At 45.1% G+C, this 26,491-nt stretch overlaps 1 long non-coding RNA gene across 1 annotated transcript in view; it reads right to left on the reverse strand.

Moving 5' to 3' along the window:
* The window catches only part of LOC135455798 (uncharacterized), a 58,489-nt gene that overhangs the window by 7,495 nt on the left and 24,503 nt on the right, over positions 1-26,491 (reverse strand). The window contains exons 3-4 of the long non-coding RNA XR_010442394.1: positions 24,840-24,942; positions 12,077-12,261 (exon numbers count right to left, since the gene is read on the reverse strand). This is a non-coding gene — a long non-coding RNA (uncharacterized LOC135455798). The remainder of the gene's footprint in view (positions 1-12,076; positions 12,262-24,839; positions 24,943-26,491) is intronic.

Here is a 26,491-nt window from a genome sequence, read left to right on the forward strand (position 1 = left end):
CCATGGCAGGGACACCTCCCACTGTCCCAGGTGCTCCCAGCCCTGTCCAGCCTGGCCTTGGGCACTGCCAGGGATCCAGGGGCAGCCACAGCTGCTCTGGGCACCCTGTGCCAGGGCCTGCCCACCCTCACAGGGAGCAATTCCTCATTCCCAACATCCCATCCAGCCCTGCCCTCTGGCACTGGGAGCCATTCCCCCTGTCCTGGCACCACACGCCCTTGTAAAAGTCCAATGTTGGGGAAGATGGAACAGGAAAGCCTTATAAATATGATTGTCTGGCAAAAGATTTTGAGAATATAGAAACTATAAGTGAGATTGAAATGAAAGCAAGCTTTGAGATGCCTCAGTTACTGAACACCTGGAAAACAATGGTGTGGCCAGCTGAAGGTGATCCCCTTTTGATGGAACAACACCCTCTGCTTGCAGACAGGCCCAAGGGTCAGAGCAGACCCTACAGCTTGACAGAAGGGGCCCAAAGAGGAGTTTTTAGGGTTTAAAATGTAACACAGTGTGGTAATGTAGTGATTCTTACAGGCTGTATGTAAATGCTGTAGGAATTGTATCTTGTATTAGACTGGTTTGTGAGAATCAGAATATTCAGCACAGAAGATGATTTATGGTATTGTAATGGGAACCTCGCTCTCTTAGCTCCTGCCTCTTACCTTGCTTATTCTCTTACCCCTTTTACTCTCTCACCCTCTCACCCTCTCTCCCCCTCTCTTCTCTCAGCCTGCTCTGAGCTGTGTTTGGCAGCTCCCAGCAGGGCCCTGCCCCCAGGCCCTTTGCAATAAACCCCAAGTTCCTGCCCTGGCTGCAGAGATCTCTGCTCTCTGTCCATCCCCACCGTCCTGCCCCCCAGCTGCCCCTACAGTCCCTCTCCATCTTCCTTGTTCAGCTGCTGAAATTCAGCCCAGAATGTTCCAGGTTCAGGCCTCCACTCAAAATTCCACCCATTAAACCCATCCCAGGCTCTGTGGGATACAAAGGCATCTGGGCAGAGCCTTCTGCTCCTCACCAGAAGCTCAGGGAGCCACAGCTGGAAGTTAGAGATGCTTTTATCAGAACCCAGACATCAAACAAGCTCTGCTCAACTTCAGTTTCAGACTCATCACTGGGATAAACTGACAACGTGAAATTCCTTCATCCCAGCAGAGGAGCTCTGAGCAAAGCATCTAAATATAAAATGAAGAAAAACTGATGCTCTGTACAGGGTAATTAACTCATGCAAGCCAATGTACATCAGGCAACAGCAAATGTGAATTCCAGAAACCTGAGGCTGAATCTCTGCATCCTGCTCGGCTCCATCTCTTATTAACATCAAGGGAAATTCTGATAAATAAGAGATTCAGCACCTGGCTTTTCATCTGAAGTTCAAAAATCCACAGTTACTTCTCCAAAGGAGCTTCTCCAGATCTGACTGTGAGGCTGCTCCAAGCAGAAAGCCTGGATTCATGGGGTGCAAACCCCAAGAGGGAATTTATGGGAACATCAAGGCATGGCTGAGTGCAGAGCACTGCATCACTGGCAGCAGCAGCAGAATGCAAACATCATTCCCATCCCACATTTGCTGCTGCTCTGTCCTAAGAGATGAACCCTGGGGAGTTCACAGGCTGAGCAAATGTCTTGGTTTGAAAGACAGGTGTGTGCTAAGGAAGGCAGGAACCTCCCTTGAAATGGAAAATGTAAATCTCTTCTATCTGAATTAATGTAATTTTGTAATTAAGGGGTTCTCAGGCAAAGATATGGGAGTAGGAATAACAGGTTTTTAAGGTTAAAATACAAATGCAATAGTACAAAAAAGGAAAAAAAAACACAGCCAGAGTGAGAGCAGTCCCTGCCCCTGTGTGTCAGGGGGTGTCCCAGCCCCATCCATGGGGGCTCAGCCCTCCTGCAGTGCCAGCTGTGGCTCTGCTGCAGCAGGGATCCTGCACAAGGGGGGAGTTTTCCTCTGCAGCTCCAGGGCTGCTGCAGATGGGCCTGGGCTCCCTCTGGCCATGCAGGGCAGCAGAAAGCTGCTCCTCTGGCAATGCAGGGGGCAAAGGCTGCTGTGCTGGGCCAGGCTCAGATTGGATCCAGGTAGGAATGCTTGGCTCCTCCCCTGGGCGGAGCATCTCCCCATGGGATGCTGGGATTGGATCAGCCCTGCAGGGACACTCAGTGGCCATGGACAGCAGAGATCTGCTGGAGGGAGGGTTGGCTGTGGGAGAGAGAAAGAAAAAACTGCCCCAAGGACAGCAGAGAACTGCCCCAGCTCTGACAGGTGGGGATAGAACACACACCCCCAGCTACACCCTGCAACCAGCAGAGCACAGCCTGAATTCAGATGTGTGCTTGGAATGAGAGTTCCTAGAGAGAAAACAACATCTAAGCTGGAAACTGCTGCTGGCCCCATTCTCCACTGGATCTGAGCCAAAGCCACCCCAAAAGGTGAATGCTGTGCTGGGAGCTCTGTTTTAGGGGAGACAACCAGGGTAAGGTTCACCTGGCAGCTGCAGGGAGCTTCCAGGAAGACTCCAAATGTCATGAGTAGCCAGGTGCTTTCTACTGAGTAAAGAACCAAAAATATAAAGAACCAAATATGAAGCCAAATAAATAAAGAATAAAAAAAAAAAAAAAAAAAAAAAAAAAAAGGAAAAATGAGAGCAGCATAGAAAAATGAAAATATGAGATTGAGAATTGCAGTTGTGGACTCTTCCCAGTTCTTTTTACCTGCCCTGTGTGTGGTCTTTTCTTCAGGAACATCCTGTTGTTAACACTCACAGACTCTGAATATTGCCAATTCCCCCAGTTCTGAGGTGCAGCTGTGTTTCATTGAGATGTTTTCCAGGAGGAGCCTCTACTGAGAGTTCTTGGGAAGCAGCCAGCACCTCAGGACAGGGTATCTGTGAATTGAGGATGCCCTTGTGCAGGGGTGTCACTGAGATGAGTGTCTGTCCCTGAGGTGCAGACCTGTGGAAGGGGTTTTACAGCGACATCTGTGAGAGAAGTTTGATAAGAGGATCCATGTTTGCCCCTGAAAGAATTTCCTACCAAGGGCATTGACACAGAAACCAAGAAAGAAAGAAGGAGAAATAAGAGAAACCTGCAGCTGCCTGTTCCAATGAGCACTTTGTCTCTTGTGACCAATGAGTAAACTGATGACTTTGGTAAGAATGTATGAAAAGCAAGCATGCTAGAATAAAACCAGTTTGAAGCCTTCTGGAAATGGAGTGTGTTGCTCTGTATTGTCTCTGTCTCAAGTACAACACAGAGCCCTCAGCTGCAGCCCCAGCTCCTCCAGGAGCTTTCCCTCAGCCCCAGGGCAGCCTGGCCCTCCAGAGCTCTGGGGCCTCTCTCACACCTGCTCCAGTTCAAACCCTCACATCTTCCCAGTTCAAACACCTTTCCCAGTTCAGCAACCCCAGTCAGCCCCAACACAGAGACAGGTGTGGACATTCCAAGTCCTGACATCCTCAGAGTAGCTCTGTCCCCTCTGATTAACCACAGCAGGCAAGGTATGACCCTATCAAATCACAGAGATATTTCATCACCTAAAATAAGAAAGGCAGATTCCTTACACCACGTTTGCCAGATCTCTCATTTCTCCCACAACTGTTAAATATTAGTTCTCTTTCAAGCCAGTCTGTACTTTTATCCCCCCTCTTCTCCCAGGTTCCCTCTGTACTCTGCATTTCTGCACCACCTCATTACACACAGTCACCACTTGCTGTTAAACAGCTGCTGCATTTTATGCCTGCAACAGAACTGACCTCTAGATGTGGGTGTGCTTTGTTTTTAAAGCATTTCTTTCTCCTGAATGAAAATCACCAAATTAAAGCAAGGTATTTCTTTAGCCCTTCTCAGAGTGTAACAGAATGCAAAAACATAAATCAAAGTATGTTTAAACACCTTTTCCAAATCACATAAAACCCCATCTATCTTGCTAGCAACCGAGAGCTCTTCCTACACACTGAACACAGCAGATGTTAAAAAGCTGTTTAATCTTCTTTAGAGCACTTTAGGTAAAAAGCTGTGGCTTTCAAATATGTACAAAGAAGGTCAGAAACGTAAAATGCCTTGAAATGGTTTTGCTCAGGGGCCATGGGATCTGAGGTGACCTCTGTAATTTCTTGAGTTCCCAAACTTCATTATTATCAAGGCGTCTTTCATTTTTGATGTTTGAACCATGATGAAGGTGGGTGTTGCTGGGTGGGGGCTGTAGCCAAACCTTTTAAGCATTTTTGATTTATTCTCCTTGCAAGGTTAGTGTACCTGAGGCTGCAGTTAATGACTGGAGAGCCACTGAAGTGTGGATTTACCATAATCACCTCCCCATCCCCCTCACAAGGATGGCTTTACTGTTTCTCCTGGATGTTTAGGTAAATAAATAAATAAATAAATAAACACATAAATAAAGCTGCAGCCCCTCAACATCTCAAACCACACAAGTGTCACAGACATCCTTTATGGAAAATCCTTTCCTTAGGATTTTTCCTCCTGAGAAGCTGGGAGGCCTCAGGAACAAAATGTAAACAATGATTATCTGCTGCTGTGGAATGCAACAGGTGCATCTGGGATTGGTCTCATGTGGATGTTTCTAATTAATGGCCAATCACAGTCAGCTGGCTTGGACAGAGCGTCTGAGCCACAAACCTTTGTTGTCATTCTTTCCTATTCTATTCTTAGCCAGACTTCTGATGAAATCCTTTCTTCTATTCTTTTAGTATAGTTTTACTGTAATATATATCCTAAATAAATCAGCCTTCTGAAACATGGAGTCAGATCCTCATCTCTTCCCTCATCCAAGAACCCCTGTGAGCACCATCACACACAAGTATTTCATCAAGTTACTGCTGCTGGAAAGGTTCCTCTTGCTGGACAAAAGGCCATTGCATCTCTGCCCTGGATTATTCCCAACACTGCCAAAATCTGCACCAAATCCTTGGGAACTTGATCCCTTAAAGAGCCACACTGCCCTCCCAACCTCTCCTGGCCTCAGTGGTGCCACAAACACCAAAGCAGGTTTACAGCAGGCCCTACAAATCCCCCCTCTCTTTTTACAGGTTGTCATCTCTCCTGGTAGGATTCATGGCTTTCAGTGTTTATTACTCTCATTTTCCATAAGGACACACACAAACCCTTTACTTCCAAGTTATGGCATTCCTGGATGCAATTTAGTACATCTCCGCTGCACAAAAAAAAAAATAAATAAAAATCAATGATTCATCCAATTTCAATTCAGTCATTGATCCAAAGAAAAGCTAACTTCCTGTGTTTATTCCTGCACTTACAGTTTAAACCATCAAGGAAAAAACACCTTTGTTTTCTTTGAAAGGGAAGGTTTCTCCCTATTTAATCCTCTCCAATATTGTATTGTAGCTTCACTTGAAAGAAATAAATCAGAAAAATGTTCTGTATAAGAGGTGAAGCAAAGTCTAGAATAAAACCCTGTGAACAGCTGGAAAATGGGATAAAGCCAGAACCAAGGGAGTGCTGCTGCACTGCATGGACAGAGCAAAGGCCCAGTGCAGTGAGGGCACAAAAAATGGGTATTTCTTATAGACCCTGCATGAGGACAACCCTCCCTGTCCAGGCCAGGGCTTGTCAGAACCCAGCACATCCCTCTGGCTCTCCTGAGCAGCCCAGACCCTGCCAGGGGGCTCAGAGACCCTGGCACAGAGCCCAAGATGCCCCTGTGGGTTTGATTATGACCCATGGAGCAAATTACCAACCTTAGATGAAGATCTGCCAACCACAGCAGTTTAGGCAGAATAACAGTGAATTTATCACAGGTGAAAAAGTAGATTTTGAGGTTTTTTTAGAATGAGATTCAGGGGCAAGATGGTGGGATCTGGGTGTGTCCAGCCGCCTTCTTCTTTTTCTTGGCCTCCATCCCCTGCTGTGATGGTGGCACTTTTACATTGGTTTAGAGTAGAAGCTCACTGTCTAACACAGGTGATAGGTATTGGAAAGTAATTGTAAACATTGTGCATGTAGTTTTTAGTATAAAAAGATAACACTGCCCTAGGGGCAGGCAGAGTGCCTGGAACTGTCCTGCTGAGCAGACTTCAGCAGGGCAGGAGGAAGAATTTTATAGATAAAATACAATAAACAACCTTGAGACCAAGAAATTAAGAGTTCTGACTCCTTTAAGCGCTGGGCTGGGAAAAGAAACTTTTTAACATTTCTTGGGGCCACTCTGACCAGCTGGGGACTCAACAAGGGCTCAGCTCTCCTGCAGGACAACTCTCCCTGTCTGTCCCATGTCCTGACTGCCCCAGGACAGGGGCTGAGCCCATGGGGTGGGACCTGCCTTAGCAGCTGCTCAAAGTCTTCTCTGGCCCCAGAGAAAGCCAGATGAGCACTCTTTGTGCTCACCAAAGAGTTCCTGGCAGCTGGAGATGCCTCAGGAGCCATCCAGGGCTGGGTGTCTCCGTGCCCTCACACAGTGCCCGGGCAGGGCACAGCACCCTCAGTCACAGATCTGTCCCCCTCTGCTGCAGCCTTGGCACCAGCAGCTCCCAGCCCCCTGCACTGGCTGCCTCACTCCAGCCAACAAAGCATCACTGCCATGCTCCACAAAAGTTACAATTCATTATTTTTAGCACTGCAAGGGGGAATCATGTGAATACTGGTGCACTTGACAGCTCACTCATTTATGTCAATTGAAATAATTTATTAGAACCAGGCCCAAAAGCTAAGTTTTCTAAAAAAAAATTGTATTTGTTTCCCTACATCTGTTCAATAAAGCAATAACAAAGGCATTGTTGTTGCTGGCAGCTCCTCGAAGGAATAATTAAGGAAACATGGAAGAAGCTGCCTTTCAAGGCTCAACCTCTCCTCACCTGCCTCCTCCTTGTGATCTGTCAGCACCCAGCTGAAGTTAATTCTAAAGGGGTACACAGAGATCTATTGCACTAATTGCCAATTAAACAGGGAAATGAGGGCAAGTCTGACAGACTCTGAAATCCAGACCCACTCCAAAGCTAAGGCAGGTTCATGATGCTTCTTATTTTCAACTTTTCCTTATGATCTCCAGTTTGCAACTTGAGCACGAAGAGCATTTCTCCCCACATCATTGCAAAGAAAGAAACAATGGAGTCCACCTTTTATCCCAGCACTTGGCCCAGCTTCCAAAACCTGCCAAGCAGCTGTGGGTCAGCAGGTCTGTGCTCACTGACTGATGTCATGCATCCAAAATAGCTCACCTCAATTTAGGGAGCACAGAGGGCTCTGGGCTGCAAAAGGCAGCCCCACACCCATAGCTGTGAGAGCTCTCCAGTGAAACCATGACAAATTGTACTTTTATTTACATTAAAGGCTACCCCAGTGGTGCTCAGGTGATGACTTTATTGGCACTGTTGGAGCTTTTTGAGCAGCAGAGGCCTCTCCAAGCCTGAGGAGGTAAAGAGGTTATTCCTGCAGCTCTGCACCATCTGCTTTGATGTAGGCTTGCAATGGTACTGAGAGCAGCTTGAAAAGTGTTGGAGATTTCATAAATGTAATGAATGATGGGCTTTAGTGTCCTGGAGTTGGAGTATCCATGACAACTCTGCTGTGCCAAGGGACTTCCAGTCATAAACTGAGAAAGTCACTTTAAGCCTGGTTTTGTAAGATGCAGCAAATGCCTGGTGGGATTTTTCTCTTAATCCCTAAAGACTTCCCTGCCTCCAGCTGTAATGGGAGACAACATCCCCAGCTGCAGGGCTCCTCACTTTCAGCTGGCCCCAAGAGTAATTGCAGCTTAAAGAAGATCTACCTAGAAAATTGTTCCCAGAGGGAAGCCCCACTAATCCCCACTTCATTTCAAAACCCAAAAATACAAAAAACCCCAAACCACACACAAACCCCCTTTAAATCTGTCACTTGTAGCATCTGAAGAGTTCACCCAGAACAGAGCCCCAGGGGACCAAAAACTTGATTATCCCAGGCATGGCACATGCCACCCAAGCCCACCAAAACACATCCCCCAGTGGTTTTTACAAACCCTCCTTTTTCTGGCCAAATACTGTGAGTTGAGGGCTGGGGCATAGCTGCTGGTTTCTATTCAGCCAATTCTTTCCCTAAAGAATTACTCTATTCTGTCTCATTAGATGATGAGCATTTAGAGACATTTGAAAGCAATTCCCTTCAAATGCTTGGTGACACAAGCATAGGTCAGCTGACAACTTTACAACTTTGATCCATCGCTAATTCTGTTTTCCAGAGTGATCTCAGAGCACAAGCCTCTGCCCCAGCCAACTCCAGCTGCTGCTGCTTGTTCCTCTCAAAGAATGAACAGAAGTGGCCTCTTCCCCTCCTGTTTCCCAACAGTGGACATTAAAGGGTAGCACACAGCCCATTCCCTTTCTGTGATTAACTGGTTTGACCACATACATTATTCATGAGCACTTGAGGTTTTAATTGTAAAACTCGGCCCTGTGTGGTGTAGGACTGTCAGCTGTCCTGGAGGTTCAATGCTGGACTGCTCAGGATTCCCAGTTTCCAATCCCCCAGCTCATCACTGAAGCATTTACTAAATCCAACACTTCCAGAGCAGCCTGTGGAACCAAGTGCTCGCATTCCAGATTTAGACATTGCACAGATACTCTGAGATTCAGGCAGAGTACGCAATGCATCAGAGATCCAACTTTTCCAGGATTTTACTGAAAGGCTCCTGACAGCTCCAAGTCCCACTGGCCTGACCCTCAGTCCAAGCCAAGGCCACAGAGCCCTGAGGTGTTTTATGGAAAATCCTTTCCTTAGGATTTTTCCTCCTGAGAAGCTGGGAGGCCTCAGGAACAAAATGTAAACATTGATTATCTGCTGCTGTGGAATGCAACAGGTGCATCTGTGATTGGCCCATGTTGGTTGTTTCTCATTAATGGCCAATCACAGCCCAGCTGGCTCAGACTCTGTCTAAGCCACAAACCTTTGTTATCATTCTTCCTTTTTCTATTCTTAGCTAGGAATCTGATGAAATCCTTTCTTCTATTCATTTAATATAGTTTTAATATAATATATATAATAAAATAACAAATCAGCCTTCTGAAACATGGAGTCAGATCCTCATCTCTTCCCTCATCCTCAGGCCCCTGGGAACACGGTCACATCCATGGCCAGCACAAACCCCAACCTGACCAACCAAAGGCCACCCAAGAAGTTTCCCAAAGGTTGCTGGTTGCTGCAATTTGCAATCCTAAGATTCTGCAGTTCAGCTGCAACTTTTGACATCAAAAACACATTATTGAAATCTGGTTCACAAGTAGACAGCACTGAAAAAATTGTATCCCTGCCAAATCTAATTTGATTAGCATTTATATACAGAGGTCTCCGTATTTTGGACAAAATACTGCAAAAAATTAATTGATAGGCTTTTCCCTTGCTAAAAAAACACACCAGGGGCTTGGGCATGTTTAGAAAATTCTCTCTACTGAGAAAGAGGCTTTCCATACTTCTCCAGTTACAAATTAATAAAAAAAACAAAGAAAACTTTATAAAAGCAAACATATTTAAAAAAATTTAAACCCTTATGTGAAGTTGAGGATTACCTTGGAACATAGTTGTTAACTAATAAGCTCTTAGAGCCCAAATGATATTTTTAAATACACCTTCTAATTTCAAATTGTTATGACTTCAGGGAATTTTCTAACTGGGATCCAGGTAGTTTTAAATGGAAGTAAAGAGGCAAGGAAAACGATAACAGAAATTAATTAAGGGAATTAAATAGAGTCAATTGATTCCTTTCATGTTCCAAGTAATGCAAGGTCTATATTCAACAAATGGGAAGGTAAATCAGAAAATTTCCTTTATGTCCACTCCTTAAATCTGTACCTAATTGATTTCATGCACTTTACATCTTTATGAGCTTACAGTTAACAACATGTTAATATAAATAAAAGACATGGCTCCAGTAATGGCTTCACTAAAACTAAAATACAATGGGAGGGCTGTAAGTGATCTTTCTTGCTGACAATATTGAATTTATCCTAAATATAGCAGACACTTATATAGATCTACTGGGATGTGCTCCTGCAGAGGATTTCAGACAACTGAGAAACGTTGTAATATAGAGACCTATCACAGAGAGCTGAGTGTCCAGTTCATTGTAGGCTGCCTGTTAACATGGGATAAACTGAGAGGTAATTAAGGAGGGGAGAGCAGAGCTGTGGCCCTCCAGGGCAGCAGGAGCCTTCAGTCCCCAGCCAGGAGCAGAGAACCCTCAGAGCAGGGACACAGTGCCAGATAACTCTGCTTCAGTCCCTCCAACCCTGCTGGTCTGCATGCTGAAGTTGTCTGAGTTGCTTTAAAAAGATGATTTTTATGAGGTGTGCTGACAGACACAAGTGTTGTTATCCTGTGCAGACCTGGGAATAGGAATGGTTCCTCCTCCAGCATGGTTTGAGACATCTCACACACACCCCACAGCTGCAAGAACTGGGTCAGCCTAACACACAAGGGCTGTCTAATTCACAATTAAAAATCCATTCTACATCACAAAAGTACATTTCTTTATTTCAAGGTGAAGTCAGAAACAGTTTTTCCAGAAATCTCAGGATTTACACTTTCCAGCTATTACCTTCCACCAGCTCTATGCACTAAAGTGCTCAGCTTTCATCTGCCCATTTCTGATGCCTCAACTCTGAATCATCAGAGCACCAGCCACGTTATCAGCCCTGAGTGCTGACAGGAATATCTAAGGCACTCCATCTCCTCGTGCCTCCCCACAAAGGATTCCCTGCTGGATGTGTCATTCCTTGTCTCTTTGGTTCATGTTTTAGACAAGCCATTGGGCAGGAGTCCCTCTGAGGTATTGACTCCCCAGCCTGAAAGATCTTGCAGTCAGACACCTGCCTTGCATTTATTTCACACCCCTTGCATTTATTGCATACCCCTCTGGTTTTACCCCCTTCTGACTTGAATACTGTTCTTCAAATATTTATAGTGGATTATGTTCCATTCCTCTCTCAGTCACCCTCCACAATTTGGGGTGACTTTCCTTATTAATCAAATCCCCCAAGCTCCTGTTCCCTTCCTAGCTACTCTTTGGCCATCTCCTCCATTCCAGTCACTCACAGTGACCAAATGTCATTATTTGGGTGCACCACATCAACCCTTCGTGGAGAAGCACAGCCCAGTGGAGCCAGCTGGGTGCAGGGGTCAGACATGCCCCTTCCCCAGGCCCTGCCAGGCAGCCACAGCAGCTCTCTGGGGACAGAGGGACAGCCCGGGTGTCACACACACCCAGCACACACCCAGCTGCCCCCTCTTTGCTGCTCCCAGCCCCGGGGCTCCCCTCTGGGAAGGAACATTGACACCATGCAGAAGTTTCCTTTGGCAGTCAGGCAACATCAGCTGTGCTCACAGCAGCTCCTGGAGACATCAGGGAAAGAGCAAAGACTTCAAGAGGAAAGAAGGATAAAGAGGAAATCACCCTGTCCTGTCCTGTCCTCTGCAGCTCTGCTGTGCATGCAAGGGATTTGCAATTACAACCTCTGCAGTGCTGTTCCTTTCTCTTTGGGGTGGATTTATGTCCCTGGGCTCAGGGACTCCTCACACATTCCATCCACAATTCAGCTTTCAGCACCTGGTTTACATTTCCAGTGGCTCCATCCAGGATGTGTTTCAAATGCAATAAGCAGGAATTCTGCATGCACAATGAAATCCAAATGTGCTCACAGATCATGAGGGTCCAACTAGAAGGAATGAATGAGACACTGACTGTCAGTCAGGAAAACAAAAATCCAGGCTCTAATGGAAGAGGAAAAAACAACAAACTCAAACTAAGCTACCTTTAACGTACGAATGTTCTTATGTTCAAAAATCAAAGCCTACATTTAACAAGTTCATAGGCAAACGAAGTTTCACATATTTCATATCCATTTCTGTATTTTTCTGTTACCTACAAATTTTAATTCATGCTTTTAAAAAGAGATATTTCTTTGTGCTACTGTAAAAAGCATTTTTGTCAAGTTATTAGAATTTGTGGGGCGAGGTGAGGTGAGCCCTTTGCCCAAGCTCTCCCCCAGGGGCTGAAGTGTCCTCCTGGCCCAGCCAGGCCATGCTGCTGTCCCTCACTGTCCCCTCCCCATTTCCCTGCCCACAAGAGCTGGCTCACCTCACTCTGCTCTCCTTACAGCTCCTGCACATGCTGGGCTCTCTTGCACTCTGTAGCTCTAGGGAAGTATCTGTTCTATGCAGAAGTTCACCAAGTTCTCCTCTTGACCCAGATCCTGGAGCCATTTCAGGTTCCAGTTCTCATGAGCTGAAATTCAACATTCTTGCTCATGTACTTTCTTTTGGCTGTTTTAAAAAAACAACAAATTCAACATATCACATGCAGCAAACTACTCTCCCTTTCACATACCCATCCCACAACCTCTGGAATGCAACTTTCTCCAGAGCAGTCAGGAAGAGCTTCCCAGATTAATTTTACTTTTTTATTTTACTTTTTCTTTTCTACTTTCTAAATTTTTTTTTGTTGTTCTCTCAAAATGTCCTTGCTAAGCAATGAAGAAAACAGTTTTACACTTGGAAAGTAAAGGTAAGTCAGAGATGGTGGCAAAAGGCAGGAGTGTGAAAAAATCACTGCTCCCAACAATATTCAGCAGTGTCCTTAGGGGTTTTGGAAAGCAAACTTGGCAACAAGAGCAACACTGAAAGGACTATCACTCAATAACTGACTGAAATAAATGTTGGTTTCTGCTACTATGAGCCAGCTGGGTTTATCCTTGTCAAGAATATCACACATGGTTGGCTCTCAGTCTATTACAGAGGGGCAATGATTCAAACCAGGACTCTCAGGGGCCAGCCCGTGCCATCTGTAACACCAAGTGCCATATACAAGAGTTGCTCTGCAGATGTGTAATTAACATGAAAAATTCATTTTCAAGCAAAATACCACTGTTAAAACATCTCAGTTCCTTGTTCTTATGTAAATACGGAGTTCTGCTTCGTTATAAACCAGCAGAACAGAAAGTTGTCCCAAAAACCCATCCTCTCCCCTCCACTCAGAAACAAATAGCTCAGCCCTCAGCAGAAGTGTCTCAATTCATCATGGTTCCAATTCCTTTGTACCAGTTTAAGTACAGGGAGAGGTTCAGAGAGGTACAAATAAAACTCCCTTTTCCTGCTGGCTCATTCCCCAGCCCAGGAGAAGCAGCAAGCAGTTGTGGAAGGGGTGATGGAGGTGGCACTGATGGAAGGGTGATGGAGGTGGCAGTGGTGAAGGGGTGATGGAGGTGGCACTGGTGGAAGGGTGATGGAGGTGGCACTGGTGGAAGGGTGATGGAGGTGGCACTGCTGAGGGTCCTGTGGCACTGCCAGGCTGCCTTGGGCCAGCCTGGAGCTTTCCTGACCCTCCCTCAGTGCTCTGGAAGCTTTGGCTCAGCCTGCCCAAGCCAAGCAGCCCCACTGGGGATCCTACCCAGCCTCTGTGGGGCTGCTCTTTTGGGACACCTCTGCCTGTGTCTCGTGCCTGTATGGAATGTCTGTCAGCCCATCTGCACCAGAGACTCCTCTTCTTTCCAGAGACCTGAGGAAGTGGCAATTCCTCCAAAGAGCTGAACCAGGATCTGCTGTGCCAGGATCTGCTCTCCCCAGTGCCCTTCTGCTGCAGGAGCTGCCTGACCACTGACCCAGACTGGCAGACCCATTTGCAGTGGCTGCAGCCCCAGCTCCCAGCCCAGCTCCCCAGGCTCATGCCTTGGCTATCAGCTCCAGTTTGACCTTCCAGAAACCAACCCAGAGCAAATGCCTGCCGAGGCACAGCTCAGATATCACCATGGAGACAGACCAGTGAGGCTGAAACTCTGGGCAGGCCAGCAACCAACATCTCCCTACTGCAATTCCCATTTCCCGGCCCTGGGAAAGGTCCCTGCACCCTTTCACAAAGCTGCTGCAAAGTCACAGCTGTGTGGTTGACACCTGTTTGAGGAGTGGATTCACTCACATGTGAGGTTTACCCAAAACAGCACAAAGAGAATAAATTCCAGGAGCAGAGAGGGTGTTATCCTTGCCTTCTACCACCCAGCAACCTGGAAAGTGGGGCTCTTGCATTAAATGTAGAAGGAAAATTTCAATGCAGCATTTAAAATGACAAGATTTTCCTCTCAAAAGCATTGAAGTGTTGTGATCTCAAGTGTTATTTCTGATGAAAAAATATTATCACCATTACTGTCATTATGCAATATTTTCATTGTGGAAAAATGGTTTCTCTTCCAATCTCTATTTAAAGCATTAAAGTGCCACCTTTCTGTTTACTGCATGAAAATTCTTTGTGTGTTTTTTAAGTGTGGAAGAAGCAAAAGCAAGCTAGCAGTAACCAAGGCACTTCTAAAATAAACACAGACCTTCAAAAATGCCCTACAGTCACAGACAGGATGTTCCCTGCAACATTATTTCCACCTTCATGCCACCTACCAGACTTCATTTATTATTGTACCTCCTGGAAGAACCAAGTTTATACAGTTATACACCCAAAGTCAGAGAAACAGAAATAGGAAAAAAAAAAAAAAAACAAAAAACACACAGAGAAGTATGGCCAGGAGAAATCAGATCAGCAGCTCTGAATATTAAAAGGGCAGGAAATATGAAAGCAGAGAAACACTGATCCTGCTGACACTCTTTTCCAGATTAAGCATATCTGGCACATCTGACTCTTGTTGTCAACTGGAATAAGGAGATATAAAAGGAAAGCAGATATGACACACATTTATGTTATTGTACAAACCAAGGGAAGGTTTTATCTGCTGCTTGGGTGAAGACAGAGCACCTCCTTCTTCATGATCACTGTGGGGGCTTCACACTGCCCAAATCCTCTGAGAACATCAGAACCTGCCTGGGGGGGGCTCAGAAATGAATTACTTGCAGGTCAGTAATTTGATCCAGGGGAGCAGGCAGCTAATCAGCCTGGAGTCACTGGGACATCAGCTCCTGTACTGAAACCACTTGTTTTTAACTGGCTTCTGACTGTTATATTCCATTGCTTCCAAACCAGCCAGCCCATGCCCCAGACACACACAAGTAGCTACAAGGGTTCTCTTACAGACTTCATTAATACATTTAGAACCTCTAACAGGTACTTATATCAGAACAATGGATTCAGGAGACTAATAATAATAATAATAATAATAATAATAATAGTACATCCCCAAAAACCTAGATTTTTCCACTCAACACCCCTGGAAGACAGTAACAGTGCTGAGACAATCATCTCCCAGGCTGCCTTGCTTTCCCAAGGCACAAAACCTGCCTTCCTCTCCCTGTTGCCCAGACCAAAAACAACAATCCAACTGGCTGGAAAGCTCCAGACCTGCTGTTTTCCTTGTGTTCCCTGGCAGGGTGGTGAACCATGAGCCCATCAGGATCAGGGCTGTAAACAGCAGTCTGGAATGGCCTGAGGTGCCAGAACAGGCAGAGGTGACAGCACTGCCACCCCCACAGCTCTGTCAGTCAGAGCCTGGCACAGACCCTGAGCCCACTGCTCCACCACACTGACAACCAGCACTCCAGCTCAAGCTCTGGTTCAGCTATTAGGTGACGACAGGCTAATGGGGAAAATTTATACCAATTCCTCTGTAAGTGCTTTTAGATTCACAAGAGATAAAAGCTAAGAAATTATTAGCACTAGAAGAGATGGATGATCTTTGAATTGAGGCTTTTTGCCTCAGTCTGTGTCCTTATAAAACTTCCCATATGCCAAAAGAAAGTCTTGGCACTCCTGAGAGCAGCATCAGCTCAGACAAGGCTCAGTTTGCCTGCTCAGATTTCTGTGTCTCACTCTCCTCTTTAGTTCTCCTTCCAAACTCATCACTAAAACACTCCAGCCTTATCTCAGCAAATTCACTTAAGCAATTTTGTCCTACACATTAAATTTTTAGAAAATTTATATTTTCCCTCTATAAAACAGAACAGTAGCCTATAAAGATGCCAGGCTTTGATAGCCCCAGTTGCTTGAGCAAAGTAACCAAACTCATGGTTCTTACCTGCAGTCACCTTTGAGGAAGTGACTGAAAGTTAAACAGGTCATGCTGAGCAACAGCAGAATGGTAATTAGATTTTCTCATCCTCACGTCTTCTGAGCTTATCTCCTCCTCAGCAGAAAACCCTTCATTACTTGTATCACACCCAAAAACCCATAAAACAGGACATCTGTGCAACTCTCTTGGAGGCTTGCTTGGAAATCAGAAAGGAAATGAAATCAGGAAGCTCCTCATGGCCACCCAGGCAGGGACAGGGTGACACAGCTGGGAACAGGAGCCAGGTTTGAGCACTGAGCACCTTCTGGACAGTGGGGAACATCTGGACAGTGAGGAACATCTGGAGAGTCATAAAGCCAAAAGGGTCAGCTGCCACCTCCATCACACGCATGGCTGCTCTGGTTTGAAAGCAAAAGCAGTGAGAGAGTCCAAGTCAGAAGTACCATTTATTAGGAAAAGGAAAACCAAAATACATGCAATAATACAAAAGAAAAACCACTGACAGAGTCAGAAAGCAACCTGACACCCTGTGGGTCAGGGTGTTGGGTGGCTGCAGCCCTCCTGCAGTGTCAGGGGTGGTTCTGTTGGAGCAGGGATCCTGGAGAAGGGTGTAGCCTTCCTCTGAAGATCCAGTGGAAAAGACAGCAATTCTCCTGGGAATCCAGTGGAAAGACTGCCTGTTCTGTCCCAAACCCCAGATTATATCCAGGTGGGGATGCTGAGCTCCTCCCCCTGGGCAGAGCATCTCACAATGGGCTGAAATCATTCTGAGTCATGTGGGGGGTCCATTAAACAGAAATGGCTCCCAGAGGGAGTTACCTCTGAGCCATGGGCAAGGCATTGATGGGCCCATCAAGATAAGGAAGAAACAATGCCCCCCCTGGTTTCAGCAGCTCTTGAGGATGGGAATGGAATATATCTTAATATTGTAACCTAGGACAATGGCATAGTGAGATCCAGGAGTGTGGAATTCTGAATTTTGATCAGGATTTCAAAGCTGGTACATACAAAATGTGCTCTACAGTCCTTCACCCCCCCAGTCTTAGCTGCAAAGATCCCTCTCCTTGAGGACATTTGATATTGTGCATGAACTCACATGGACCTGGAAGAAGGATGAGTGTCAGGTGTAGTGACTTAGAAATCTCTTGTGCACAGACACTGCCCCGAGAGCTGGGCAGCCCCTGGTCCCAGCTGTGCTCTCAGCACAAACTCACTCTTGCACAAATGGCAGCAGTAGCATCTTCCAGGCCTCAAAAGGAGAAATACAAACCAGATTTTATGTTGCCAACTGCCTCAGAGAGACCAGAGAAAAAGAGGAGCAAACACCGCAGCTGTAAAGAGTGAATCCAGTGTCCCCATGTGCATCAAGTAAATGTCATATTTAACAGAATAATGCCAAGACTGATTTTTCCATATCACTAATGATTATTTCACTAAGAAGAAATATTTATTATGAATATTCCTAATTAGGGAACCACAGGAAAAGCAACTCTTGACATGGCCCAGGCCAGCACTGAAGTCTCAGTTCTTTCTGCAGATCCCTTGGTGTTTTAAGTCCCCCCTGGATTAACAGAAAAGGGAGAGAGACTCGTGCTGCAATCAAGAACAACTCAAAGTAAGCTCAGAAAAAAACCCAGAACTGAAAAGAGCAAATTCCTTGCAGATGGCAGAAAGGTTATGTAAAGACACCACACTGAGGCTTCAAGGTGAAGCTGTACCTCAAATAAAGAGCACCTGTATTAGTCCAGCAGGCTGACTGCACAGCCACTACAAACCAGGTGGTTTTTGTTGGTTTTTTTCTTTTTACAAAAAAGCCATTTTGGAGGAGCAGCTTGCAAAAGCTGTAACATCTAATAATAAACCCTTTATGACAAATGGCTGAGGTAGTAGCCTGCTAGAGAATCTGCAGGGCCTGGGGGTGATCAAGGGAGAAAAGGATCTTTCACAGAAGAGAAGTCCACAATAAAAAAGATTGCATTTTTTCCTTTTTAGGTGAACGGTGTCAATGCTAGAAGTATTTTTTCCTCCTCAAGACAGAGGGAGCTGGTGGCCTTGGAAGACCCACATGAATTTGAAGTGCTAGTGGAAGAGTTTCAGCACTGAGTGCCAAATCATGAGCAGAGAACAGAATTCAATCAAGAGTTTTCAATTCATTCAAAGCAAAGAGCTGAAATTGTAAATTTTGTATTTGCTCAGTATCTGATTGTGACCCCATGTTTCATCCTGTATGGGAGTTTTTAACCTGACCTTTCTGGGAAGGGCATAAATATAACCTCCAAATAAAAGTTTACAAGGAAACACCTTTTTACAGTGTTTTGCTCTGTGCACTAAGAAAAGCAATGCACAGAATGACAAAGGCACAAGACTTTGCCCCAGGAACTTGCACAGGTTTGCACTGTGGAGCAGTCACAGCTCCCAGCACTGAAGGCTAAAGAGGCCAGGAGTGCAAAACCCTCCAAAAGGCTAAGAAGGGATCTGGTAATTCTTCACATGGGCACCTCTGAAAATCTGATATTCCTTACAAGTGGACCAGTTTACCCATTCAAAATCTGCCATTTTCTGTAACCAAACTCCAGGTGTTCACAGAGGGGCCCAGCTGGATGAGGACAGACTGGATTTCTCTCTCTCTCACTCACCCCAGTCTGGGCACCTTCTGAAATGGTTTGGGTGAACCATCCTGTGGAATATTTCTCCCCCCACTAGGTACAGACTGGATTAAGTCATTTGGCTTGGGAAGAGATTTAACTTGAGCTCTGAATGAATTTGGTTGGGCGTTCTCTCATCCATGTCCCTGCTCAACACCTTTGATTTCAGCAGAATAATGTGGTCTTAGAAGATTGTGTGTCAGCTCCTTTGCTCCAATTTTGTTCCTGCACTCTGCAATTGCAGCCAAATCCTGAGCCTGATTCTCTTTGTCAAGTGGTTATAAAAGCACAAGTAACCATTAAACCAGCAAAAAGTTATAGCTACCCCTGCCAGTGGAACATAAATTAACTCCATTATCCCAGTCTGTATTACTAACAGGTACTGCAGCACTCAGGCTATTTAATAAGATGATATTTAATTATCTCACTGAGAGTTGTGAAGATAAATTCACATCTGTAATTAACACTGACTGAAGACAGAGCCTGTCCCTGTGAGCACAACCCCACAGGGAGGCCTGAGGGGACAGCACAGGGGAACAATTCACCACAGGGACCAGGACTGCAGTCCAGGGAATGGTTTGGGTGGGAAGGGACCTCAGAGATCCTCCCAGAGTCACCTCTGCCATGGCAGGGACACCTCCCACTGTCCCAGGCTGCTCCCAATGTCCAGCCTGGCCTTGGGCACTGCCAGGGATCCAGGGGCAGCCCCAGCTGCTCTGGGCACCCTGTGCCAGGGCCTGCCCACCCTCCCAGGGCTCCTCAGTCTGTCTCTGATCACCTTTGTGGCCTCCTCTGGACTCACTCTAATTTTACACATTCTTGATTTGAACTAAACCTGAGCTTCTCACTTCACATGAGCTGGATAAAAGTGAATTTACCTTCTCTTATATTTTGATACCAGTGTGCCTTGCAACCCTGGACATTTGAAACAGCAAATTCCTTCCCAATATCTCATCTACCCCTGCTCTCCTTCAGTTTGATGCCACTCTCCCTGCCCTTTCCTTCCCTGTCCTTTTCAAAGCCTCTCTCCAGCTCTCTTAGAGCCCCTTCAGGCCCTGAGCTGCCCAAAGAGGTGACCCCAGAGCCTTCTCCTCTCCAGGATCCCCATTCCCTCAGCCTGTCTCCTCAGCAGAGGGAATCCAACCTCTGATCACCTTTGTGGCCTCCTCTGGACTCACTCTAAACACATTCTTGATTTGAACCAAACCTGAGCTTCTCACTTCACATGAGCTGGATAAAAGCAGATTTACCTTCTCTTATATTTTGATACCAGTATGCCTTGCAACCCTGGACATTTGAAGTAGCAAATCTGAATTTTGAGAACTAAGCTTGCATTATATAAAACTTCCTGAGCTACAGTAACTTGTACAGAAGGTAAAGAAACTTGTACCTAAGTTTTCAAAAGATTTTCAAATGATACAGCTGAGAGCAAAACACATTCATCTTCACCTTGTCAGCTTGGAGGCTGTCAAACAGAGCAGAATGGACACACTTCCCTTACATGCACAAGGACCTGGCTCACAATTACAATTCATTTCCCAGTAAAATACATAAAAGCCAAGTTCCTTCAATAAAATACTTTCAGATCTCTAAAAGGTTGGAAGGCAGTTTAAATTCTCATGATGCAAGTGCACTTGAACTCAGTCCTTTCCATTCGACTCTGATCTATTTGCTTTTTTGCATTTCCCACAGGACTTAGCACTCCAATTTTCCCTTGATGTCTGCCATTCCTGAAAGCCCAGAGGAAATTATAAGAATAGCCTAATACAGATGAAAAATGAAGCAATCCATAGGCACTAAAATGGAAAATTGCATACATGTATATTATATTAACTACACAGAAATACATCTTCCAGGAGACTGTACAGTAATTGTTGCAAAAATAAATCACACCCGAAAAGGGCTTATTAATGTTATGGGAAATAATGCTGCTTTTAATGTAATTTTTACTGATGGCTTGGTAATTTACTTTTGAGTATGCTGTAATTAGTAGCCTTTGCAGCAATTTAGGTAAAAAAAAGAAAAATCAGAGGCTATGTAGGTCAACACCAACATTGTTTATGATTTTAAAATGGAAAAGAAATCCTGAGGGATTCCAAAGGCTGCTTTCCCAACAATTGTGCATTCCCAGTTATGCAAACCCTTAATTATGAGAGGAAGGCAGAATTGGAGATGCTAATTATTATTTCAGTTTAGTGTTGGGAAAGAGGGCAGAATACCCAAGACAGCCTCAACATTTACCAAACACGTTTTGAGCAATTCTTAATTTGGTGGGTTTTGTCAGTGTGGCTTGACAGTACCACCAGAAAGACAAACAATGGAGCACAAGACAAAGGGTTTGGCTGTCCCTGTTATTTTTTCACAGACAGAGGCATAAATCTGGCCGTTTATCCAAAGGTTCACATCCTCAGTTTATTTAAGAGAAAGCCTCTGTTGATTCATGGAGCCAAGAAGCCCCTGTGAGCAAACAGAGACACATCCTGCTTTTTCTGTCCACAGCTCAGATGTGTGCCTGAGGCCTCAAAACAGGAGCTGCACCCCTGGGTGAATCTCAGAGAGACAAATTAATACACCAGACTTTATGAGCAATACATTCAGCTGCCTTCAGTCAAACCCAGAAGTGCCTAATTTGTCCTTTTAAGCAGAGCGCAAAGTGACAGTTTGAAGCATTACAGCAAACATGCACATGCCCTTCACTAATGAAGCAATCGGTTTTTAAGTCTCTATACAGGTATAATATGCTAATGTCAGATAGAAATGTATCATTATGAATAACATTATGCTCTATTCACTTGATATATCCTCAAACAGGATGTAACAATCTCTCAAGCTTCCCCTTGTCTACATACCCTCTTAAGAAGGAGATTAATTTTCATGCTCATTCACAAGTCACAGAGTCTATGCAATGAACATTATCCAAATACATCCAAAGAATGTCTTTTTTTCAAGCAAGGAAGCATCCTCTCCAGAGGCCAAAGAAACCCTTGTGGAGAAGAAAAAAACGTGCAATTTCCTGAGTCTCCTAAAATGTTTCTCCATATAGATTCCAGAAGATGAATATGACGTGTTACAGTAAATTATTATATACACTGTGGATACAGGGCATTGATGTGTCTCCCTGGGGATTAGAGAGGAAGCAGAAGAAAATAATGTAAAATTCTTTGTGTGGTGTTCACAGGAGTCTTAGGATGAGGGAAGAGACGAGAATGTTGCCTCCATGTTTGAGAAGGCTTTATTTATTATGATATATATTAAACTATACTAAAAGAATAGAAGAAAGGATTTCATCAGAAGGCTGGCTAAGAATAGAACAGGAATGATAAAGGCTTGTGACTGCCCGAGACAGTCCAGCTGACTGTGATTGGCCATTAATTAGAAACAACCCCATGAGACCAATCCCAGATGCACCTGTTGCATTCCACAGCAGCAGATAATCATTGTTTGCATTTTGTTCCTGAGGCCTCTCAGCTTCTCAGGAGGAAAAATTCCTAAAGAAAGGATTTTTCATAAAACAGGTCTGTGACAATTCTTGCTCTTCAAGAGCACATAAACAGCAGTAGAACCATAGAATGTCCTGAGTGGGAAGGGACCCAAAGGATTATCCAGTCTGGGCCCTGGCCCTGCCCAGACACCCCAACAATCCCAGCCTGGCCATCCCTGGAAGCTCTGGCAGCCTCAGGGTTGTGCCCATTCCCTGGGCAGTGCCAGCACCCTCTGGGGAAAGAAGAGCTTTTCCTGAAATCCAACATAAACCTGCCCTGGCCCAGCTCCAGCCTTCCCTGGGCCCTGTCCCTGTCCCAGTTGCAGGGATGGGAGCTGTCCCTCAGGAGGAGCTGCAGGCTGCACCTTGGCTCTGCTCTGGCTCTCTACACCACTGACATTTCAGGAGGTTCCTGAAGACACTGGAGGCCATCACCCTTGCTCTCCCCCTTACAGCCTGACATATCTGCAGCTCTCTCATCACAGAATGTGCTGCTTTTCAGCCCAGATTTGTGCTCTTCTCTCTGTGTTGCTGAGCACAAAGATCTGTGTCTACGAGCAGCTCTAACAGGAACCTCTGACATTGCTGAGAGGAGGATCCTTTTTGGAGGAGCTGCTCAGGTGAGAGCCAGAGGCTGGTGCAGAGCCACGTCTCAGCCCTGTGTGCTCTGTGAACTGCCCAGGCTGCAGGTGTTTGTCCTGCCCCTCTCCTGAGGGCTGGGAACAAGGCTATCAGAAACAAACACAGCCCCGGCCGTGTGGCAGCGAGGCCGTACCCAGCACATGGGAACTCCCTGCAATCTGAGAGCAGATAAAACAATACAGATGTTAGCTCCACTGCTGAATTTACTGCTGGGGACTGTTCAAATGTTGCTGTGCTGACTGTGGTACCAGAAAGTCCCATTCAGCAATTCAAGAATCCTATCTCCCTCTTTGTTCACGGCGATTACGCTTTTTTTATTCTGTTCATTCTTCAACAGATGTTGGAGCTGGAGGCTCACACCAGCTTAGTTTTAAGCAATATATTCTATATGCTTTAGCAAGGCCTTCTAAACCCCAAAGCCTCTTTAATCCAGTGTGGAAAACCCTCTTTAATTTTTAACAGAAAAATGAAGACTTGGTCTTCGAATGAACAAGACTTCTCATTTAAAAAGAAAAGTGGAGTTAGCAATATGCTCTCTAGCATTTTTCCAATAATTTTTAATGAACATATAAAAAACATTTTTAAGCTTGAAGATATTTTTTTGTTTCCCACTTTTAGAAAGTTTTTGACAAGAAATAATTGTATGATGTGGGATTAAAGCACCGTATCAGGCATCCATTAAAGTCCTTGTCTGAAACCTAAAACAATTTAATTGCCTGGTAACGCCTCTCTTTCACTATCATGGTGAATTCAGTTTGCCAGGAGAGATTAAACTCATGAATACTATTAAACTTATCACCCTTCTAAACTTATCACCAGCTTGTTTTAATTTCAGAACACACCTCCTTGCTGGAATAGAGATTACATCAGGTCCGAGGCTAAATGAAAAGGCAAAGGTTGTGCTGTCATGCAAACCCTCAGCAGTTCCACTGGGGGTTGGGGGTCTGGGTGTTCAAAACTTGAGCAAAAATGAGCCCCAGAGCCCCTTGGGGCAGCCCCATGAGTTGTTCCCAGGCAGCAGAGCCAGCACCAGTACCACAGCAGGGACTCGTGGGTGGCTGCACACAGATCTGCCCCAGGACAGCTTCCTCTCCCCGGTGCCTTTGAAAGGCTCTGGGAGAGATCCTCCACTAAGCACCACAGTGGAAACATGGAAATATTTTCCATTCCTGGAAAATGGAATCATTAATGTTGGAAAAGATCTCCAAGGTCATTGAGTCCAACCTGTGCCTGATGCCCACCTTGTCCCCAGCCCAGAGCACTGAGTGCCATGTCCAGCCCTCCCTTGGGCACCTCCAGGGACGGCAACTCCAAACCTCCCTGCCAATGTCTGACCACCCTTTCCATGGGGAAATTCTTCCTGGTGTCCAACCTGACCCTCCCCTAGCCCAGCTTTTGCTCTTGTCCTCTCAATTGGGTTGGAAGAGTAAAATGGAAGTAAGAAATTCCAAAAGCAAGGATTTCTGATGTGAAGATGTCTGAGATTACAATGCAGGATGTAATCAAAAGTGTGTATTCTATTACCACCTTCATAAGCTGTTACAACAGGTGGGGCAGTGCTCCTTATCTCCTCCACGGCTCTTCCTTGATAACTCTGGGCTCTGTCTCTGGTAAATGGGCCACCAAGTCTCACTGCATGACTGATAAATTCCATCATCCCACTGGGAGATGCTCCACCCAGGGGGAGGAACCAAGCACTCCTACCTGGATAGAATCCGAGGTTTGGAACACCACAGCAGCCTTTGCCCACTGCATTCCCAGAGAGCAAGAGCTCCACAACCACCACTAGACATTCAGAGGGAGACCAGACCCTTCTGCAGGATCCCTGCTTCAAGAGAATCACATTTATCACTCCAGTAACACTGTAGCCTCCATTTAATCAGACTGCTACCAACACCCTAACAGGGTGTCAGGTTATATTCTAACTCTGTCAGTTTAAGACAGTGTTTTTCTGCCTTTAGTTTAATTTTTCGATTCAATTGTTATTCTGATTTGGAATCTCCCACTGGTTTGTCTTCAAACTAGTACAGAAGAAAAAATGACAAAATCTGACATCTCTGCCAAGATAATATTTGATTAAACTGTTCAGTCAGAATAATGCCCCAAGCACCACCTTTTTGCTGTATCACTCACCACAGTCAGGACTCCTTTTTTTCTGAACAGCTACAAGCAGAGGCTCTTTGTACCCAGGCATGACCATGACTCCAGACCAGAACTTCAACTCATTTGAGGCTTCCTTCAAGCAAAGAAGAAGAGTGAACACAAGTTTTACACTGATAACAGTAATTAGAATAATCTGGGCTTTGACATTATGACAAAGAGCTTGTACCTCAGAACCAAGCCCAAGTTAATGTAAAGGCTGGCATGGCTAATTGTGGGAATCCAAAATCTTAACCATTCAGTACAATCACTTTTTATTAGCATTTCTTCATATCCCAGGGTTTCATGGTCCTTTAATTTCCCACACTGTGTCTGGGTTTAAGAAGACAGCAACATTTTTTTAAAATTGTGGTTAGAAAAACCTCAACAATTTTGTCAGGTTCCCACTCAGGGATTCAAATCCACAAACAGAAATTTCTTTACATGAATTTCCTGCAGGTCTGCATCTGAACAGATGTGTGATCTCCCTCCACTTTTACAGAGGGTGGGGAGATCTGATCAGGAACATGTGACACTTTCTGAACCACAAGTTTTCATATAAATCCATGCAAAGGGAGGGTAAGGAGACAGAGAAGATGAGAAAGAAGGATGACATTTCTCCACCATTTATCTTCTCATAGTTTCCTTGTAAAAAAAAGGTAACAATTCCTGTTTATCAACTTCCAATTTCCTCCTCCACTTGTCACACTAAGTGTCAGCTTGCTGGTTTATTCAAAATATATGTTAGTTGTTGTGCATTTCCACTTGTTTGGTTCATTCTCTCTGGTTCATTCTCATTGGTTCATTCTCTCAGTCCTGCCCTTAAGAAACAGGAAGGAATGATGAAAGGAGGCAGAGTATTGGGTGTTTGGATGAGGCAAAGGGACAGAGGAATTGTTAGCTTGTAAATAACAAAGCCATTAAAATGGGCAAGTCAGAAACCTCTCAGAACCAGAGGATGTGAGCAGCTCTGTGGAAAAGCATCTGTGTTGGTGAAGTCCTGTGAGGTACCAAGTTTTTGTTTCCACAGAACTGGAATTACCTGCAGGTCTCGTGATTCATTTTGCAGAACAATCCCTGGGTCAGAATCTCTGTGTGAGCAAACTCTCTGTTCCAGACAGATCCATCCTTGAACCCAAAGGCCTCTGCAGCCTTCCCACTGCCTGCAGCAGTGCCTGCACCCAGAGCTGAACAAGAGGCAGCAGCAGCATTTCCTGAGCCCTGCCCTGCAGAGCCCTCTGCCTTCTCCAAGCAGGAGCACCTGGAACTCTGCCCAGACATGCATCCACAAAACTTCTCACATCTTCAGCAGGGAAGGGAAGCCACGAGATGAGCGAGACATTTCCTGCTTGCTGTACAACTCCTCACCCTCCAGAGGCCTTTGAACATCACATGTTCCCCTTCCAAGGGGAAGGGTTCAGCTCACAGGGCTCTTTCTCTCCATACTGCTGGAGACAGGCTCACTCATCTAGCTGGTAAATTAATAATAATAAAATAATAATAATAATAATAATAATAATAATAATAATAATAATAATAATAATTAAAAAAAGAGCCTCAGCTCCCAGGGCTCTTTCTCTCCATACTGCTGGAGACAGGCTCACTCATCTAGCTGGTAAATTAATAATAATAATAATAATAATAAT

This window comes from Zonotrichia leucophrys, chromosome 19, assembly GCF_028769735.1.
Source record: "Zonotrichia leucophrys gambelii isolate GWCS_2022_RI chromosome 19, RI_Zleu_2.0, whole genome shotgun sequence".
NCBI classification, from domain to species: Eukaryota; Metazoa; Chordata; class Aves; order Passeriformes; family Passerellidae; genus Zonotrichia; species Zonotrichia leucophrys.